We start from the raw sequence: 22,063 nt of genomic DNA, 5'->3' as shown, positions 1-22,063 counted from the left end.
GAGGGCAAGTTATGAGGGGAGAATTGCTTGGCACTTTAGGGCATAATTGACCTCTATAGGGCACTTACACTGAGGGCAGTGGTACACTGAACTGTACTATTGTAAGCATTAATTGCTTTTTTCCTTGATTCTACTCATTTGGTAGACTAATTGAGTTATATTTTGATTGAAAGGTTTTAGAATGAATTGGTTGCGGTCGAAGATTTGTTATTACTTAAGCGATCAAATTCAGCGATATGGTCCAGTGGTTGAGTGTTGGGCTCACGATCCGAAGGCCCCGGGTTCGAATCCCGGTGGGGACATATCACAAAAATCACTTTGTGATCCCTAGTTTGGTCAGGACATAATTAAAGCACATAATAACGGGTTCTTACTTTCGGACATTTTCTTACCGCGTTTAAATGGGGATATGAGACTCCCGATATTTCGACACTGTTGCAAGTGCCATGATCACGGGATGACTGATGAGATTGGTCAGGACATTACAGGCTGATCACCTGATTGTCCGAAAGTAAGATGATCCGTGCTTCGGAAGGCACGTTAAGCCGTTGGTCAACTAGGTCTGGTACAAGTTTGTCCAATCTTATGCCACATCATCTTACCATCAGGTGAGATTGTGGTCAAACGAGAACTTGTAAAAGAAGTTACTTTGTGAGACTGTCCTTTGTTTAGCTAGGACATTGTAGGCTGAATCATCTGATTATCCGAAAAAGTAAAATTAATTCAATATATGTAATTGTATTAAATGAATTCAAATTGGAGATGTCCTTAGAAAAGGTTTAGTACGATCTACTCTGAACCGGCGTGCGTGTATGAAGCGATTGATGAATGTGGAGGAAGCAAGAGAAGTGTGTCAGGATCGAAGCAAATGGAATTCTATAGTCTCTGCTTACCCTGGTGGGAAATAGGCGTGAGTTTATGTATGTATGTATGTAAAATGAATTCGTGCTTCGAAAAGCACGTTAAGCAGTTGGTCCCGGGCTACTCGCCCAAACGCCTCTACCAATCAGCCCTGGTGCAGCATGGTGGAGTATGCTCCATTCCCTCTCCTATTGGTTGAGGGCAGGCCTGTGCCCAGCAGTGGGACGTATATAGGCTGTGTATGTTGATGTGTTGTATGGAATCGACGAAAATTCAGGTCTCGGTGTACCCCAGTAAGACCCTTAATGTCCCTAATTAATATTCAGCATATACCAGCCCCGTCTATCGCTGTGAGTGACAAGTCAATTATAGCCAGACAAATTGCGAAGCTCTCTCGACACTTCACTCGTGGTCGGACGTGGGCGTGTTTGATTTAGCCGGGTTATGTCTAGTTGGTTGGTGGGTGGTATGTAGCTATGTAGTGATGTGGTTTGAGTGGTTGCGTTTTGATGGTTATGAACAATTTATGGATCTAAAAGGTTATTACAGTCAGAAGAAAATAATTAGTGACAGTCAAGTTATACATATAGTTAGCAACATCCAGAATGTCTAATAATTAGGGACGTTCAAGGTAGCCGTATAGATAGTAACACTCTAAGTGACGAAAAACATCGGCACAACCTGCGTGTCCAAAAAGTTGGTAAAAGTAGTTCAAATTCCGGTGGGGACACATCACAAAAATCACTTTGTGATCCCTAGTTTGGTTATAGGTCACTTGATTGTCCGAAAGAGAGCTGATCCGCGCTTCGGAAGACACGTTAAGCCATTGGTCCCGGTTACTATTTACTGTAGTTATTAGTCGTTACATGAGCCATGTCAGGGGCCTATGGCGGCTCAATAGCAACCCTGTTACCAGGGTTGATGGGGTTGGTAATCCGCCTCACAACCCACACGATAGAAGAAGACCGAGCTTTCTGTTAGGCCAACGTGATAGGTAGTGAGCCGTATTGCCGTCTATAATGATCGAGATAACTGTTCTGGTTAAATTAAGAAGACAGTTATAGGTTTCTTTTTTTATATTTATTCGTTTGTATTTATTCGTGTTTGTGGTTTACAGCCTCCATGGTCTAGTGGTTAGAGCGTTAGGCTCACGATCTGGAGGTCCGGGTTTGATTCCCGATGGGGACACCCCGCAGTGGAGCAGCGTGGTGGAGTATGCTCCATACCCCCTCCGGTTGATTGAGGGGAGGCCTGTGCCCAGCAGTGGGACGTATATAGGTAGGTTGTTTATGTAAGTACGTATATATTTATTCGTCAAAGCCAACACGAATTAAAACAAAAGTGCAAAATCACCGAGAGATATCGCTTTTCAAATAAAATAACTTGATTTAAAGAAACACTCGAGTGGAAGAAAAAACAACCTTCATCTACCCTTATCTATGTCTGGTCAAGTAAATGCTGATTGACATGAAAAAGAAAAGGAAACCGCGGGGTTTTGCTTTATTCCCTGGGTATTTTCAGACAATTTCTTTTATTTACAATGACAGTGATCGTTATTATATTTTACCCATTTTACGATGGATGTACTCAGATGTACATCATCATCATCATCATCAGCCCATTAACGTCCCCAATGCTGGGGCACGGGCCTTCCCTATGGATAGATAGGGAGATCGGGCCTTAAACCATCACGCGGGCCCAGTGCGGATTGATGGTTATTAACGACTGCTAATGCAGCCAGGACCAACGGCTTAACGTGCCTTCCCAAAGTTGCTTAACTTCAACAATCGCAGACCGAGCGCGTTAACCGCTGCGCCACCGAGCTCCTCAGATGTACATCCATCGCAAAATGAACTAATTACCCACATCTCACCGAGCTCTCTGTCAGACCAACGTGATAGTACAGCCGTATCGCAGTTTATAATGTTCAAGCCAACTGTGTTAGTGAAAACTGCACTTGAGATAAATTAATTACTCATTGGTGCAAGTTGATGCAAGTTGTTGCTGATGGCCGATGGGGCGGAAAGGTCCTAGAATGGCGACCACGTGTCGGACGACGCTCAGTGGGTAGGCCCGCTACAAGGTGGACCGAGACGATCTGGTGAAGGTCGCGGGAAGCCGCTGGATGCGGGCAGCGCAGGACCGATCGTCGTGGAGATCCTTGGGGGAGGCGTATGCCCAGCAGTGGGCGTCGTACGGCTGATGATGATGGTGCAAGTTGGCGGGATTCGAATGGGCGATCTCCGACTATTCTAGGTATATGTTTAGTTTTTATGAGGGAGACTAACTTATCTCGCATCTTCAGTCATAACAGTTGACATAATTTAGGAAAGCATTCCTTCGCTGGATAATATCTTAATTTATATTAATTTAAATTTTTTTTTAATTTTTTTTTACTGTTCTTAATTTATATTAATGAATTTCCATTTATAATAGATCACTTACGGAATGATTTTTTGGGGCAATTCTGTAAACGTCAAATCAATATTTATTTTGCAGAAGCGATGTATACGGATAATTTATAGAAAGTACCAAATTGAATCACTCAGAAATGTATTTAAGACTAACAACTTACTAACCTTGATATGTATTTACATTTTGGAAATTTGTACATTTGTAAAAAAACATAAGGAATATTTTATAGAGAAATGTTCTTGATGCTTAATACTGACATTATTTGTAATAATGTACGTCCGACATGGACATGCTGTTGAGACAATTTCATAATGTTTGACACCTGCATGTATGTACCTACACAGCTTCTCAATAAATGTTTCTTGTTTCATATGATTACGACTCTTGGAATGGTACGTAAATACATATTTCGACTGGAGTTTTTAAATATTCTCACTTGTTTTCTTTTATTTCTTCTTTTATGAGAGCCGTGGTAGCTCAGATGGTAGAACGCTTGCCTCTCTTGTTAGAATCCAGTCGAATTTGTTTTCGAATTCATGTTTCGATCATAAATGATTATCACGTACTCAGCGGTGAAGGAAAACATCGTGAGGAGACCCACATTCCCGAGAAATACATTTTCGAAGGTATGTGACTTAACCTGTATTAACCTATATAAATTAGCGTCAACTGTTATGTAATGATCAACATAGCTCTCTTGTATCATAATGCGTTATTTCAGTTTTATCTATCTACTCAGCCTGTATCCACCCACTGCTGGGTATAAGCCTCCTCTCTTTCACGCCATCCTTTCCGGTCCTGTGCAAGTCACATCCATTGCTTTCCGGCGTACCTCACAATGTCATCCGACCACCGCTGGTGGTCTGCCTCGATATCGCATACCATCACTTGGTCATGCTTCAGTCTATTTCAGTTGCTTTAAAAGAAAAATTGGTTTGGTCTCTGTTGCGTTACAGCGCGATTGAGACAAAATTGCAAATCGTAAGCTATTAAACCCTGAATATGCATATTCTTACGAGAATTGAGTCCATTTTTCTCCATTGAAAGTTTCCGATCGCAATGGAAACGTTTCCGAGCCGAACTTATCAATATGCAAGGTCTTCTGGGAGCTGGGAGTCACAATATCTTTATTTCCCGATCTAGTTTACTCTAGCTTCGGAGAATAACTGAACTATCCTTGTCTACTGGACTGGGAGTAAAGGGCCTATCTCACTCGGACACGTATTCGTATTTGTATACGAATACGATTCGTATCAGCCGCAGATCCCACCTCCTCTGGGTCTTACTTTCACCAAGGAGTAAGAGGGAGCGTGCGAACTCTTTGTCTCACTCGAGTTAGGCTCTATGCCGTTAGGCTTGCGCCAAAACAATAATATAAGAGTTAGTTCTGAATTCAAATTCTATTACGCGATAAATCTAATTCAAATTCAAGGACATCTTTATCGGTAGGTAACATAGTTACACTTTGAATCGTCATTTTTTGCATAAGGAACGTTTCATCCGTCTAAAACTACTGCAGCTTCTCATTTATATCCTGTAGGTATAGTAGGTATATACGGAACCTAAAAATTATGAACATGAAAATTAGCATTAATTTGTATTTGGAAATGCAATAATTGGAAAATAGAAGCACTGTACCTACATTTAGGAGTAAGCAGAGAGAGATCCTGACACACTTCTCTTGCTTCCTCCAAATTCAATAGATAATTGATACAAATACACTTTAATACACACTAACACATACACACACACACACACACACCCACACACGCCCCCACACACACACACACACACACACACACACACACACACACACACACACACACACACACGCCCACACACACACACACACACACACACACACACACACACACACACACACACACACACACACACACACACACACACACACACTACACTTACACTTTAATTGATGTGACGTGGTTTCCAGGATTTCTGCCCGGTTAATATGGCAATATGGTATGGCCATAGACTCGCCCCTATTACATGGGACTTAAAGTACAATGTTTGTTATATTAAAAGTATCTTATGACCAGTGACCCAGCTAAGTAAGTAGTAACCTCCTTATAACAAGTGTCCAAAAATAGCACTTTTCCACACCCTTGAGGCTTTCATACAAAACCATTCCATTACGACACAAAGACTTGCAGGGTGAATGACGGTGGACAGCTGTGGACCCTGGCATGAATATTCAATCCAGTCTGTTAGGTGCGCGGTACACTGCCTGCGAGAAGCTATAGTGAGCTAATGACAGATAGATAGATATATTAAATTTTTATTTAGATTTAAGACGTTACAATAACTTCTTAATATTAACATATATGAAATGACTTTTCAGGCTTGAATCACCTGATTGTCCGAAAAAGTAAGATGATTCCGTGCTTCGGAGGGCACGTTAAGCCGTTGGTCCCGGCTATTAGCCGTAAAAACACCTCCACCAACCCGCAGTGGAGCAGCGTGGTGGAGTATGCTTCATACCCCCTCCGGTTGATTGAGGGGACGCCTGTGCCCAGCAGTGGGACGTATATAGGCTGTTTATATTAATATATATGAAATGTAAGACTTAAAACTAAAAAGGGTACTAGCTTGGCTAATGTCGTATCGACCCACATGGAGCCGACGACGCCGATTTTCAGCCAGACCCCTAAAAAATTATACAAAAAACTTAAACTAATAACAAAACAATTATCAGCAACTGACTCTGTGCTATTAAAATAGAAAAATTATGCGCATTATTTATACGTATACTTAAGTAATTTTGAGTTGTTCGTAGGTAGATGTGTGCCTAAGAGCGCTGATATGCATACTTAATACTTATATCGCAACCCCTTTCGACTTGTTCTTTACAAATAGTTTCGCATTTGACCAATCTCTTTCGTTAGTAAGTGACTAATTTAAAGACACGCTCTTATCGGTGTAGCATTCTCCATGCTACGTTTTTAGGGAAAAATAGGGCAGTGGTTTCCCGCTTGCCTTCCGCCGCGCAGTACTCTGTTTGACGCGAGTGGGATGGCGTCCAGAGTAGTCTATTTCAAAGCCGTTTTAGGACTCCTGTCCTTCGCCTGTGAATAGTACTGACAGTTACTGCTGCCCTCTGTCAGGACTTATAACTATTATTGTCATAAAAGTAAACTTTAAAAACTAAAACCCAACTAAGGGAAAAATCTAAGAGTTGTGTCTAAGAGTTTGCTTACGACCGCGTCTCCTATACATCACTATTCGGACGAATTTTAGAGGAATGTTCCGTAGTCAGGTTTTAGTACATACATAATCTCACGCCCGTAATCCCTAATGGGGTGGGCAGAGCCACAAGTAGTCAAAGACAACTTGCAACCACTGTTGATATGAAGTCCTAAGATGGGTATGATGAACCTAACCTACGTAACCTACGTATGATGGGTATAAGGTAGTTAAACTTATATTTTATTTAAATAATTTTGTTTGAATGCAATAAAGTATATTTGATATAATTTTGATCATAAGGATTAAATAAAATATTCCATCGCTTTTAGATTTAAAGCTGACAGTGGTTGCAAATCTTTGGTACGGGCATAAAGCGTTTCAAAGAGCTGTTCCAAATATATGGAATGTTGACTCGGTCTAGTGGTGACAGAGGGGTGTTGGTTTTGAGGTCCGTGTAAAGACACGGACATTAACATGTACACATTTGTTAATGTAATATGGTACATGTAATGCTTGTAACTATTTATTATTAAATAACTTGTAATGTACCCTCATTGATTTAAAAGATGTGTTTGCAGTTTCTTGTCATTTCTTCTCCTCAGCCATAACACCTTGCGAAATGACGTAAATTCAAAAAAGTTACATTGACCTTCAACAAGTTTATCTATGATAATTACGTTGAATAAATGATTCTGATTCTGATTATTCAATAGAAGGCCCCCATAGTCCAGTGGTTGAGCGTTGGGCTCACGACGAGGTCCCGGGTTCGAATCTCGGTGGCGATAAATCACAAAAATCACTTTGTGATCCCTAGTTTGATTAGGACATTGCAGGCTGATCACCTGATTGCCCAAAAGTAAGATGAACCGTGTCTCGGCGGGCTCGTTAAACCGTTGTTCCCGGTTACTACTTACTGATGTAAGTACGTAGTCGTTACATGAGCCATGTCAGAGGTCTTTGGCGGCTGAATAGTAACCCTGACACCAGGGTTGAAGAGGTCGGTAATCCACCTCACAACCCACACGATAGAAGAGTATACTTACTTGTACTTCACATTTGCTTTATACAATTCTCAATTCCTTTCTCCTGATGAATGTCTATGTCGTAGTGAAAGCAGGAAAGCGAGGAATAGAATACAATTTTTAATTAAAATGCATTTACCTTAAGTGCAGTTTTCACTAACACAGTTGGCTCGACCATTATAGACGGCGATACGGCTCACCACCTATCACGTTGGTCTAACAGAGTCTCGGTGAGATGTGGGTACTTAGTTCACCTTGCGATAGATGTACCTCTGTCTATCCCAATTGGGATATAGTCGTGCTTGTAAGCTTGCAAAGGACAATGGCGAGAAAATATTTAAAAAAAAAGTTAGCGTCTAGAAATGCGACATTTACTAATCTTCATGAAATAATTTTGGCCAATTTTTCAATCTATCGTAATAAATAGTAAAACCCGGGTATGAAACTTATATTTAATTAGATCCACGATTGATTAAAATATTTTCACTTTATTTATTCACAAAATGTTTCCTTACATCCTTCTTGAGTTATTATGACAGTGACAATGACGCTAGTTTTACTTCACTCACAGACTCACTGCGTCCGTTGTTGCGTCTTGTGCGTTTCTCAGGTGACTTTCTCTGTACTTTTTCGACCCGACCTAGCTACTGACTCCGTTATCTATCTTCTGTGTGACTTCTGCGTGCCCTAGGATTCCGAATCTGCTTCATTTAACGATTATTGCTACTGTTTACTGGACTACGACTGTGCCTCATTGTTCTGATTTGTCTGCTGCTGTTTTACGCCGTGGTTATGATGGGAAGTCGTGAGAAAACAACACGAGTACTTTGTGTTAATTGTAACATAGTTGTCAATAATCTACGACGGTATCCTGTACTACATTTGGATACAAGAGTTACTTCTTTAATCTGTAGTTGGGTTTATCCATATATCGTAAGTGCATATCTACAAATACAAATAATAAGTACCTACATACTTGCTGCCTACTATATTTATTCAAGATTTCGAAGTTTAGGTTTAAGTTGGTTACCTAACTAGTATTCATCATCACGATTTCAGTAAGGGAGAAGTCCACAACATATGCCTCCCATAATTGTAGGGTTTTCTTTTTGTCACTATGCTAAGCAGATGAATTGGTAATTGGTAGGTAGTAGGTGATGTAGGCAGTCGCTTAGAATAATATGCAGTAGATGCTGTCAAGCATGTCCCGTTAACCACCATCGGAAAAGATGCTGTGCCCTATTTGAAGCAGAGTTTACACGGTACCTACAGTTGCTTACCCACTAAGTAGAGAGTTACCTACCAATCACTTTTCTTACCCACCCAAGCCCTATATATCTTCTTTCTCTTTCACATACCTAATTAGGTATTATTACTGAAGATAAAGATGATGGCTTGTTAACATAACCTCAAAACAAAACTAATAATAATGTCTGTCCTAGGGTTTCCCGTGCGTTTATTTTAAGACTAATATGTTTAAGAACACATATAGACTCATTTCAGATATTTTTGATGAATAGACGCTGTAATTTGGACTTAAATAAAAACTTGTATGGGCGCTCGCCATTGTTCTTTGTGTGCAATAAAGTATTTTATCATTATTATTTTAAATTTGGATTCTGTGCGACTCAAAGCACAATATTGGACTGAAAATAATGAAAAAAAAAAGATTCTTTCGATAGGATTCCCCGCTATTCCCAGTAGTTTTACTAATTGAACTATTGGGAATTTCCTTCCCAATAGACTTACTGGTAGGACCACTGCGAATTTCGTACCCAGTAGACTTGCCATCAACCCAGAATCAAAGTCTGAATCATCCCCCAAAGTTTTCGTTACGGTGTCACTAAGACCTTGTATGGTCGTAAATTCAAATTCAAATTCAAAAATATCTTTATTCAGTAGGTAACATAGTTACACTTTGAATCGTCAATTTTACATAATGAACGTCTCATCCGCCTAAAACTACTGCAGCTTCTCACAACCTGTATAGTAATAAACAGATATATCGCTACCCGCTTCTCGTCTCCACTGGGACCCAACCCTGTCGAGGGGATGCTATCAAAGAGTCTCTATTATTAGACTTACCCCTCTCTCCCCGCAGCCCGCTTACAGGAAGATCGATAGCTGCGTTGGTTTTAAATAAATACCTATTTATAAGCTGTTTATAGTCAAAGCCATGCTGAGCAGGAGGAGAATAAAAAAATAACCCGGTCAGCTGCATATCTTCCCGGGCATGCTGATAAAAAAAGGAGAAAGATTGTGTCCTTTCGTTACCTATAGGTTTTTTTTTTGTCACAACACAGTTGGCTCAACCATTACAGACGGCGATACGGCTCATCACCTATCACGTTGGTATAACAGAAAGCTCGGTGAGGTGCGGATACTTAGTTCACCTTGAGATGGATCCCGAGTGGGATGTAATTGTGATCTTATGTTATAAAAAAACATTCGATACGAATTGGTGCGGGGTAAAGAGTTACCGTTCTCTACGTAGTATTATTCTTTATCAGACTACATGTGTACTGTCCCGAGCATTAATATGTATACACTATGGTACCATGTCACATTAACTTTTTTGACAAATTGAACTGTAAGTCTCACTAAATGTCAAATATGTTTGTGCGACAGAGTCCTAAAGTGGGTACATTATATTGCTTATGACTGTACAAGTTCAGCAGGGCTAACATGCGCAACGTGACAAAAATGGTCAGTCTACATCCCAAACAGGGTGCGTTGACAGCATGCAAAATCATATAGCAACTAAAAAGTGGTAAAGAAAAAAAAAGATTTCAATTCAAAAAACATAGCGACTTCAGTTTTCGACTGATTTTAGACTTTTGATAATTTGTGTTCTAAATTTTCCAAAATTATTAAAAATATACAAGTTTTTATTTATGGAGGCTACATTATTATAAAACCGACACATGCGCGTGATAGGATTGTTTGAGTCCCGAAGTTACGCAGCCGAGATTGAAGGCTAAATTAGGGGGGTGAGGTAAACCTAGCTCAACCGCTGGTGGGGAGCGGAGAGTTGCCGTTCTTTACGCAGTGTAATTCCTTAATCTATGCCTGCCACACCTTGTTTACCCAACCGCCGCCACCTGTTGAATACTACCAATTTCACGACCCGCTGGACCTTAGGGTCTGTTCCAACCGAGCATAACGCTGAATAAGCTCTTAAACACACATAATAACAAAAATACACACATAAATTGCCGTATATAATGGTCGAGCCAACTGTGTTAGTGAAAACTACACTTAAGCACACAGTCTAAACGATTGAAGACTACACTAAGGACTAGGGCATAGAATAAAAAATAATACTACATATAAACACTTCGGGTAGGTACCCATATTGTAAGATACAATTATGTCACTTTAAAATTAAAAATTATAACAATTATAATTTTTAAAATAATAATGAAATAAATTTAAAAAATATTAAAATCAAAACTAAATGTACTTAAAATTAAAATCATAATTATTAAAATGAAACTTCTCTCTCTTTCTCTCTCTCTATTTAAGAGCTGGGCTCTTGTCGGTGGAGTAATCGCCATTCCTCTCTTCTTCCCGCCAAAACCTTCACCTCCCGATACGACACGACCTGCACCTTCTCTTTTATTTGTTTCATAAATGTTATCCTAGGTCTACCCCTTCCTCTCTTCCCTTCAATTTTTCCTTCTATAATGTTTGTTATAAATGAATCGTGTCGTATCAGGTGGCCAATCATATTTCCTCTCCGGTTCTCTATAGTCAAAAAAAAAGTAAGAACTAGGGCATATAATAAAAAAATACTATGTATAGAACGGTATCTCTCCGCTCCCCACCAGCAGCTGAGCTAAGTTTACCTCACCCCTCTCAGACATAGTTTAGTATACAATAACGCGCGTACGATAAGGTCAATGTGTAGTTTATGTAAAACGAGGCTTTTTGTATAAAGTGTCCGGGGTGTGACTTAAGCCTACTTTACTGTTTTTAAATTCGCTTCGTAAATAAGTACAAATTAGTACTCGTATTTATATGTGGCTGCAAGTTGTCTTCTGTTTATGTGTGGGTCTTTCCACCCTTTTAAGGCTCCTATTTCACAATAGGGTGTCACAAGGATGTATATATTCCATCTCTGCCTACCCCTTTGGGGATAAAGATTCTTCGGTCTTCTTCTATTGTGTGAGTTATGAGGTGAATGACCAACCTTATCAACCCTGGTATTCATGTCATGATTCTTCGGTAGTTTACCGGATGAAGTAGGTAAACAGGATAAGCGCTAAGTAGAACTGGGAACTAATTCTTAAACTGACTTTGTTCTAAACTATCAGAGAGTAGTAACTTGTCTCATAAACCGACAAAGTAGCTCTAGCTTGTCTCTGCCCGTCGCTAGATAGAACCCATTCAGACTTTATTACCACGAATGTTACGTTTAACGACTTTAAACTTTATTATTATATCCTATTTTTACAATCCAGAGATAATCCAGAAAACACAGAGGTGAAGGAAAACATCGTGAGGAAACCTATATTTGTCCTTTTACACGTGCAGTCTGTGGGTGGATTACACGCGTCGAGCATACAGCGATCTGCGCGTCTAGTATAATAACGCTTTCAGGATATTGTTGAGGTTGCCGCGATATTGCAGCCCCTCTAGAATGTTCGCTGAGGCCCACACAGATGGTTTTGCAGCAATCATGCGGAAACGTTGTGCGTCGCTTCTCACGCCGATTCGAGCCAGCCCCAACAGTATCCTGACGACGTTATGTGATAGGTGGGACTCCCCCCTTCTAAAGAGGTGGATGGAGCTTCACACCCTATAATTTGTACTTATGATCGCCCGAATAATGTCCTACTAATACTAGTTTATAAGTCGTTTGTAAGTATACTAACATTCTATGGACTTTGTCCGAAATAAACGATTTTAATTTATTTTATTTTATTTATTTATATTCCCGACAAATGTGTTTTTGAGATAGTGATCTAATAAAGAAAGAAAAATTGAAGGGAAGAGAGGAAGGGGTAGACCTAGGATAACATTCATGAAACAAATAAAAGAGAAGGTGCAGGTCGTGTCGTATCGGGAGGTGAAGGTTTTGGCGGGAAGAAGAGAGGAATGGCGGTTACTCCACCGACAAGAGCGCAGCTCTTAAATAGAGAGAGAGATGGAGATCTAATAAAGATAACATAATGTTGGCGTTATCCGAGATACATACATCGCAAGACAAACTAAGTATCCACACCACACCAAGCTTTCTGTTAGACCAACGTGATAAGTGAGCCATATCGCCGTCTATGATAGTCGAGGCAACTGTATTGATGAAAACTACACATAAATTAATAACACATCGGTGCAAGTTCGGTACCGGGGTTCAAACCCGCGCTTCCCATTTGAGAAGCAAGCCAGTGAACCACAGGACCACAGTGACTATTAGTCAACTATTTGGCCGGACAAGTATTGAGGCCTTAAAGACATTCATCATCATCAGCCCATTAACGTCCCCACTGCTGGGGCACGGGCCTTCCCTATGGATGGATAGGGAGATCGGGCCTTAAACCACCACGCGGGCCCAGTGCGGATTGATGGTTATTAACGACTGCTAATGCATCCGGGACCAACGGCTTAACGTGCCTTCCGACGCACGGAGGAGCTCGAGATGAAAACTTTTTTTTTGTGGTCACCCATCCTATGACCGGCCTTTGCGAAAGTTGCTTAACAATCGCAGACCGAGCGCGTTTAACGCTGCGCCACCGAGCTCCTCATTATAGACTTTGTCCTTCAGTAAATAGGTCATAAAACCACTTGGAACAAGTTTGCCATTCCATTTTTTATGACCTCTCGAATGTTCAGATTAACGACTTTAAACTTAAAACTATGAAAGCTACAGTTTTATCTGTTTCTAAGTTTCTGGACACTGAAAGGAGTGCACTTTCTTTGCTTTATTTTAACTCCTTTTTTGAGGTGACTTTTTGTCATTATTATTAGATTTATACAGCGTCCAGGAGGCAACTTTTTGGTTTTAGTTTTTACACGAGACTATTAATCCGAACCCAGGGGGACAGAGTCATCTTCTCTGCCCTCCACTGGGGCAATTCCTGTATGGCGCGTCCGACTGAGTTCGGATAGAGACCCAGACCTCCTTTACCCTTGCCCAGGGATATAGGTGAAGACCTTAACGGTTGCAGAGGCGGCTACCTCCGCTATAGCCATCGGTACGGCAATGCAGGACGGAAGGGGCAAGTCGCAGGGACTGTAATCTAGAACTTGACAGAGAGCAGCAGTAACTGTCAGTACTATTCAGAGGCGGATAACAGGAGTCCTAGTACGGCTTTGAAATAGACTACTCTGGACGCCATCTCACTCGCGTCAGACAGAGTAATGCGGGGTTGAGGTCAAAATGGAAACCACTGCCTTATTTTTCCCTAAAAAAGTAGCATAAAAAGTAGAATGTTACACCGACAAGAGCGTGGCTCTTTAAATTAGTTATGATGAATAATTAAGCCAAATGTGATAGTAATAACTGCACTTCTTCACTTATTGACGCCTTTTTGAAAAAATACATTCTAAACTTAACAAAACGAAACTTAAGAAATCTTTCTCCTCCATTTTTTCAATGAATTTCGTTAAACAAATATACTCAACAGAAAGATTTGACAGACTTGGTGTGTATGGCCTGGATTGGCCAGGATTTAACACATGTAAGTACTTAAGTAATTATATTTTATATTGTAGCAAGAGCACCAGTAATAACCGAACGAAAGATTTCCACAAATATTCTAAGCGGTCCCACCCCACCCCATCGACAATTTAACCTGCTCTACCCCGCTAATGCCTTAACTGTGCTATGTTTTATCCTACCTTCAGGTCACAGAGAATAGAAGTTATCAACCTAAAATTAAAAGCCCGGAAACTTTAAAAGGCCATAGATTAAGCGACGTCTCACAGACTCGACATAATGGCAGAAAGCTGGCGCCATCGAGGGTCGGGTCTATTGTTAGCGATGTGATGATGAATATTATTTATACACAACACAATACTGAGAGATACAATGCAGCATGCATTAGAGACTAATGGATGAGAGTACATGACACAGACAGATCATGTGTGTAGGTAGTCGCTATTGGATTGGTAAAATTATAAGCTAGCTAACCGAATATAATTAATAGGCAACGACGATATTAAATGATGTACCTACGGTCACGAGCATTAATATGTATACGTATACACTTTGGTACCCTGTCACATTAACTTTTTTGACAAATTGAACCGTAAGTCTCACTAAATGTCAAATATATTAGTGCGACAGGGTACATTATATTGCTCATGACTGTACATTGCATAATGATGCCTTTGCTCTAATTGCGTGTTTAGTCATGATGTTTAACTTATAAGTTTAGTAGTTTCGGCATAACGACCTCTGTGGTCTAGTGGTTGAGCGTTGGGCTCACGATCCAGAGGTCGAGGGTTCGAATCCCGGTGGGGACATATAAAATCAAAATCAAATCAAATCAATTTATTTGCGAGAACACATAGATACAATAAAGGTGGTAAAATAATTTAAATAACAATGTTGTGATGTGTTCGGCCTGCATGCAGGCGTACAAATATACATAAGAAAATAAAAAATAAAGAAATGGTACATTGAAAGAAAATTATTGAAAATATACTTATTATTAAAAAATTAATTAATCACAAAAATAACTTTGTGGTCCCTAGTTTGGTTAGGACATTACAGGCTGATCACCGGATTGTCCGAAAGTAAGATGGTCCGTGCTTCGGAAGGCACGTTAAGCCGTTGGTCCCGGTTACTATTTACTGATGTAAGTGAGTAATCGTCACATGAGCCATGTCAGGGGCCTTGCTACCAACTCCGCTCTCCGCCCCGCTCTCACACGCGTCTGACCCTGTCACAGCTGACAGTGAACCAGCGGGTTAAGATTTAAGATTGATGATCACCGACTCCATTACAGATTTGTTACGCCATTTTGACTTTATACTGTGTTTTGGATGTCGCTCGTGAGTTCCAGCGTTATTATGGTTCCATACCTTAGGCTGCGTTTCCATTGACGCGCAGCGTCTTCGTTTTTCGCTCTCTCGAACGCTGTGATTGGTCAAATCCGCACATCTCCGCTCTTCTCCGCCCATCTCCGCGTCAATAGAAACCCGGCCTTAAGGGGAAAAACGGTACCCTATTACTAAGACTTCGCTGTCTGTCTGCCACCAGGTATCTCAAGTACCGCGACAGGTAGATAGTTGATAATAATTTATGTATTTCTATTGCCACTATGACAACACATACTGCCTCCGTGGTCCAGTGGCCGAGCGTTGTGCTCACGATCCAGAGGTCCAGAGTTCGAATCCCGGTAGGGACAGATCACGAAAATCACTTTGTGATCCCTAGTTTGGTTATAGGACATTATAGGCTGGTCACCTGATTGTCCGAAAGTAAGATGATCCGTGTTTCGGAAGGCACGTTAAGTCGTTGGTCCCGGTTACTACTTACTGGTGTAAGTACATACATTTACATGAGTCATGTCAGGGGCCTATGGCGGCTCAATAATAACCCTGGCACTAGGGTTGATGGGGTTGGTAATCCCCTCACAACCCACACGATAGAAGAAGAAGAACAAATACTAAAAATAAAATAAAATAAATATTAAACGGGGGCACATTACATTTTTGAATCATTATGTACCCCATGTGGTTAGAGCGTTAGGCTCAAGATCTGGAGGTCCGGGTTCGATTCCCGATGGGGACATTGTCGAAATCACTTTGTGAGACTGTCCTTTGTTTGATAAGGACTTTTCAGGCTTGAATCACCTGATTGTCCGAAAAAGTAAGATGATTCCGTGCTTCGGAAGGCACGTTAAGCCGTTGGTCCCGGCCATTAGCCGTAAAAACACCTCCACCAACCCGCAGTGGAGCAGTGTGGTGAAGTATGCTCCATACCACCTCCGGTTGATTGAGGGGAGGCCTGTGCCCAGCAGTGGGACGTATATAGGCAGTTTATGTTATGTTATGTATGTACTCCAGCAATGAGAAAATAGGTAATTATCACGTTAAAAGTGAACAACGCCATCTATCGTGTGTTTGGGGAAGTCGATTGGGATGTCACTCATTAAGACCACTTTTTATTTATTCAGTGCAATCTCTTTCAATTTATAAATAAATAAAGAACTAATTGGTCATCATCATCAATTTAAGAGCCACGCTCTTGTCGGTGTAACATTTTCCATTCCAGTCTATCAAAGGCCAATTCCTTGACTTCCCTATAAGACACGACGTTAACCTTTTCTTTAATCTGTTTCATGTAAGCTCTTCTTGGTCTTCCCCTTCCTCTCTTTCCTTCTAGCTTTCCTTCTATGATGTTTTAATGAATTTGTTTTTGTTGTGTTTTGTTTTGAACTAATTGGTATGGAGCCAAATCTTTATTCAGTCGCGATTGGTTCCCAGAACGGTAATTTATTAATGAGACGGACTGTTCCTATAAAAAAAAAATTCATGGTGTGTCAGGTTTCCGGCCAAGTATTGAATGCCATCTGCGGCAAATTCAAAAAAGAAAAAAAAGGTGTGACAGGATCAGATAGTAAGTGGTGGTTTTTATGATTATGGACGGCGATACGTTTTCATTTTGTTTTCTTTTTTCTGTGTATTGATTTCCGTGTGGTTTCTGTCTTGTGTTGAATTTAAGTAACCTGTCTGTCTGTGTCTGTGGTGTCCGGAAGTAATAAATGTTTCTTTCTTTCTTTGTTTCTTTAAAAGTTCCGATATGCCTGCCAATTATAGACGCACACAACACTGATAATGCAAGAGAAGTGTGTCAGGATCGAAGCAAATATGGAATTCTATAGTCTCTGCTTACCCCGGTGGGAAATAGGTGTGAGTTTAAGTATGTATGTATGAATGTACAACACTGATAATAATAAAGTAAAAACTAAAGTTAACAAATTAAAAATAACAATAATTGAAAATAAAATTTAAAAAAAAGAAAAACATAGATCGTTTAAACTTTCTTTAAACTAAGTTTAAATGGTAATTTGATCGGCGAACCTTATGCAATGTACAAATATCTAATATAACGTACACGCGTAATTGTAATAATTTATATTATACTATTAACAAAACAAATCAAGTAATGAATCAATTCATTAATTAAGCAAACATAATCATGTAGGCTTCGTAACTATTACAATTAATTTTCTAAAGCCACGTTCACAAGAGCACAAGAAATACGGGTTAAGATTAATGATTAAACGTTTTGTGAACACACGACCTGACGTTGTGAGGGATTGGTTTTTTATGGCCCTGAGTGAGGTCTGGGAGGGAAAAACTTGGTAATGGACAGACAAGTGGGCCAAACACCTAATTTCCTATATGTCTAAGGTTTCTTAAGGTCTCCTGGAACAAAAACTTAAGAAGATAAGCAGGTAGATAGGCTATGAAGTCACTTGCCTTGGAGACGGATTGGAGGACGAACGCTACTCAAAATCAATATACCTATATCAAACACTTTATTGTATTTAAAGAACGAATATAAGTTTTAAAAAAGTAACAAATAAATCCGTCATTGTCTCGGCTACCACCCTTCATCAAGCTCATAGTTTCCCATTTGGTTTAGAATTTGCAGTGTGAATTTGCAGCCACACATGATATTAAGGCCTATGTTAGATACGATAAACCATACAGTGATAGCGTACTAGTTTGTCCATGCAAATATCGATATTTCATCACGTTGGAGACATCAAGGACAATCCCAAAATCGATTTTTATGAAATGAAATGATGTGAAGTGAAGAGAGGTGAGGTGAAGTGAAGTGAAGTGAAATGTTTATTGTAGTAAATATGATGTACATTGTGATGGAAGTAAGTATTAAAATCGCTCGACACACATTAGTCACATTCTATCATACAATAATAATTATTACATTAAATTACTTAATCGAAATGAAATATGGGTTTTAAAAGGGTATACATCTACTAGAATGGTATTTGTGGGTTTTCGCATATCTGTGAATGTGTGGGTTATTTATTACGTGTTGTTATCACCAAACCCTTCGTTGTAATGTAAGTCCTTGTTCTTCTGGTGTCAGGGTTATTATTGAGCCGCCGAAGGCCCCTGACATGACTCGTGTAACGACTACATACTTACATCAGTAAGTAGTGACCGGGACCAATGGCTTAACGTGCCTTTCGAAACACGGATTATCTAACCTTCGGACAATCAGGTGATCAGCCTGTAATGTCCTAACAAAACTAGGGATCACAAAGTGATTTTTATGATATGGCCCCACCGGGTTTCGAAGCTGGCTGGGGCCTCCGGATTGTGATCCCAACGCTCAACTACTGGACCACGGAGACTTTATGCAATGGTGCTAATTCCTGTAAATACCATCTAATTTTTTTTCTTATCCGCCGAAAAGGAAAGGGACGGGTAATCGACAAGCATAAAATTTATGGAACACACGTCAATTTTAAGCACAAATCTAAACCAACCGTCTAAAAATTTTACATCCGTCAATAACCCGACACAGTTAAGTAGACAGCACGTCAAACGGATTGCATACCAGCGACGTACCTTTTGATTCGCCCGGGTTATTCATTCATTTACTCATTCTTCCTAAAATTAAGAGCTGTGAATCATCCGTCCCTTTCCTTTTCGACGGATACGAAAATGACGGATATAACCTAAAATAAAATTAGGCGGTGTCTGCAGGAATCGGGGCCAATATCTTCCCTTCCAAAACTAAAATAACTACATCAGTACTCATGTCAACTCTAGTACGAATGTAACAGGTTGACATGGACATATTAATAAATTATTCGTTAGAACATCGAGGTTCGGTGTAGTCTATTTCTGACTTATTCCCTGGCTTGTTATTGACCGGGATATAGGGCGACTTCACCCGAATACTCTAGCCATAGACGCGACCAATCAATTCGCGACACCAAACACTTCAGGACCCCGATACCGACCTCACCAGCGTGGTCAACGATTTACCTCAATCAGCGCTTATCGCTACCGACCAACTAGGGTCGATTAATTCTTTCAAATATTTTTCCTCTCAGACGACGTCCTGAGCTGAGGTTCCCAGACCCATGTCAGGGGCCTTTGGCGGCTCAATAGTAACCCTTGATGAGGTTGGTATTCCACCTCACAACCCACACGATAGAAGAAGACTAACGTTGGTTTAATAGAAATGTTGGTGAGGTGTTGGTACTTAGTTCATCTTGCGATGGATGTACCTCTGCCTACCCCAATTGGGATATAGTCGTGAGCTTATGTTACGTTATATGAAAACGCGATGAGTGTCGATAGAAGCACTATTAATAGCTTAAAAAAAAGCACGGGTCATCTTACTCTCGGACAATCAGGTCAGCCTGTAATGTCCTTACCAAATTAGGGATCACAAAGGGATTTTTGTGATATGTACCCACCGGGATTCGAACCCGGGGCCTCCGGATCGTGAGCCCAACGCTCAACCACTGGACCACGGGGGCCCGTTGCCTTGACACGTGGAGACTGAAGGTATGAGGCGGGGGCTGCCTCCACTGGCCGTGCGCGACCGCTGTCTCAGCACCTTCATGGCATTAACCACTTGGCCGGACAAATGGGGAGCGCTGAGTGCGCCACCCAGGAACGGTAATTATCTTCTATAATCGATACTGCTTATAGCTTCATCGCTTCTAGTAGAGCCTTCTATATGACCTTTATACAGCCTTGAAATAATATTAGCAAAAGTTTAATACGAGATTGTTATTGTAACATTATAAACCTCCATAAATCTGATGGCTTTATGAAAATCCATGTTGTGGGTTTATCTGTTTGTATTTTAGGATATTGTAAACACTCTTGAAAAGGTATTGAATATTTACTAATTAATAATTAAGATATATTGCCTCAAACTATGTGAAAATACTGTGGTCCAGACAACCTGACGACAGAATGTCTGGCAACTTTATATGTTTTTTTGCTACTTGTTAAGAATACATCCCGCTTAGAGACAGTACTGAAAAGTATCGGCTATGTCGTAGGAAATGTGTAATGTGTAAGTATTATTTAATTTATTTCACACATATTCGTGCGATTTTAGGAATTACATACATTTCCTAGGAATTGTATACAATGACGGATTACATACATTTCCGTTAACATATATAATAATAATAATAATATAATAATAATATTTATTGTCAAAAATATCGGTACATAGTTTTCCTTAAGTTAAGCATAATTGACATGAATATAATTGAGTAGGTACCATAGCCGACTAAGTATATAAATACTTGTATTTCAGTCTATGATGAGACTGAAATATATAAGATATATAATATGTATCAGATAAACCGGATCTAAAGGAATACATAATGTACAAAAACAGCCTATATATGTCCCACTTGACTGCTGGGCACAGGCCTCCCCTCAGTCAACCGGAGGGGGTATGGAGCATACTCCATCACGCTGCTCCACTGCGGGTTGGTGGAGGTATTTGGGCTAGTAGCCCGGGATAAACGGCTTAAAAGAATACCTGAAATTGGATTCGTAGCCACAATCCTCGAATGCGAGTCGCACGTTTTTATCACTGAACCGTTACGGCCTACTTACCTGTGCTAATTAGTTTAGACACGGAACACTGAAGCTTGGGCAGAAATAATTGCTTTACTCCCGAGAAAAGAAAAAAAAATAAAAACCTTTTTCTTTTTAAAAGGTTCTTTGTAGGTGACGTTCTGTTATTAAGTAGGTACTTACTTTGTTAAAAGGATAATGCAGGTAATTGCTGTTAGTAATTAATTTGATTTTCCTTTCGGGCCAACGGCCTCTGTGACAGGTACATTAATATTTTTAAGCACATATTATGCATACTTTATGTAAAAAAAGTTACTATCGTCTATCGTGTGGGTTGTGAGATGGATGACCAATCTTATCAACTCTGGTGTCAGGGTTACTATTGAGCCACCAAAGGCCGCTGACATGGTTCACGTAACGACTTAACTCAACAAACTACGGTTGTAGTTTGGCGATAGTATTAAAGTGTATATTATATGGATGTAATTTTGTTTATAAATAAATTTTATAATTTTCTACGTTTTCCTCTTTAATAACATTAAATTAAAAATAAATGTAAAATAAATAAGTCATTGTAGATATTAATATAACAATACGTCACAAAAACAACCTTAAAAACTATAAATAAATAAATTAAAAAAAAAAAAAAAAAATTAAAAAAAAAGATTACTTGTTTACATAGTAACCAGGACAAAGGACTTAACGTGCCTTCCGAAGCAGGACCGGAACGGAACTCAAACTCATATTAAGTCGAGTTGTTTAAAGGCCGAGCCGAGATTCGACCCAAGGACACTGCGATGTAAGTCACCCATTCTCCGAACAGTGCTACTACGGATTCTTAGGAGAAGTCGACATAAAATTAATAGCACAGTTCTAATTATGCAATGTTCATTATGGGTGAGTTGGTTTTTGCCTTCCAGCAAATTTACCTCTTTACTTGCAGGTTTATCTCCAAAAGCCGGAACCGGGGGTCCAGTTGGTAGAACGCTTGCCTCTCACTTTGAGGATGCAGG

At 40.0% G+C, this 22,063-nt stretch overlaps 1 protein-coding gene across 12 annotated transcripts in view; it reads right to left on the bottom strand.

Annotated features, from left to right (window-relative positions):
- LOC126376484 (inactive dipeptidyl peptidase 10) overlaps positions 1–22,063 on the bottom strand; it is a 147,237-nt gene that overhangs the window by 77,016 nt on the left and 48,158 nt on the right. The gene's annotated exons all lie outside the window — the stretch shown is intronic.

Source organism: Pectinophora gossypiella, chromosome 21, assembly GCF_024362695.1.
Source record: "Pectinophora gossypiella chromosome 21, ilPecGoss1.1, whole genome shotgun sequence".
Lineage (NCBI taxonomy): Eukaryota > Metazoa > Arthropoda > Insecta > Lepidoptera > Gelechiidae > Pectinophora > Pectinophora gossypiella.
The sequence above is the reverse complement of the archived record's forward strand: the minus strand, read 5'-3'. Positions and strand labels throughout refer to the sequence as shown.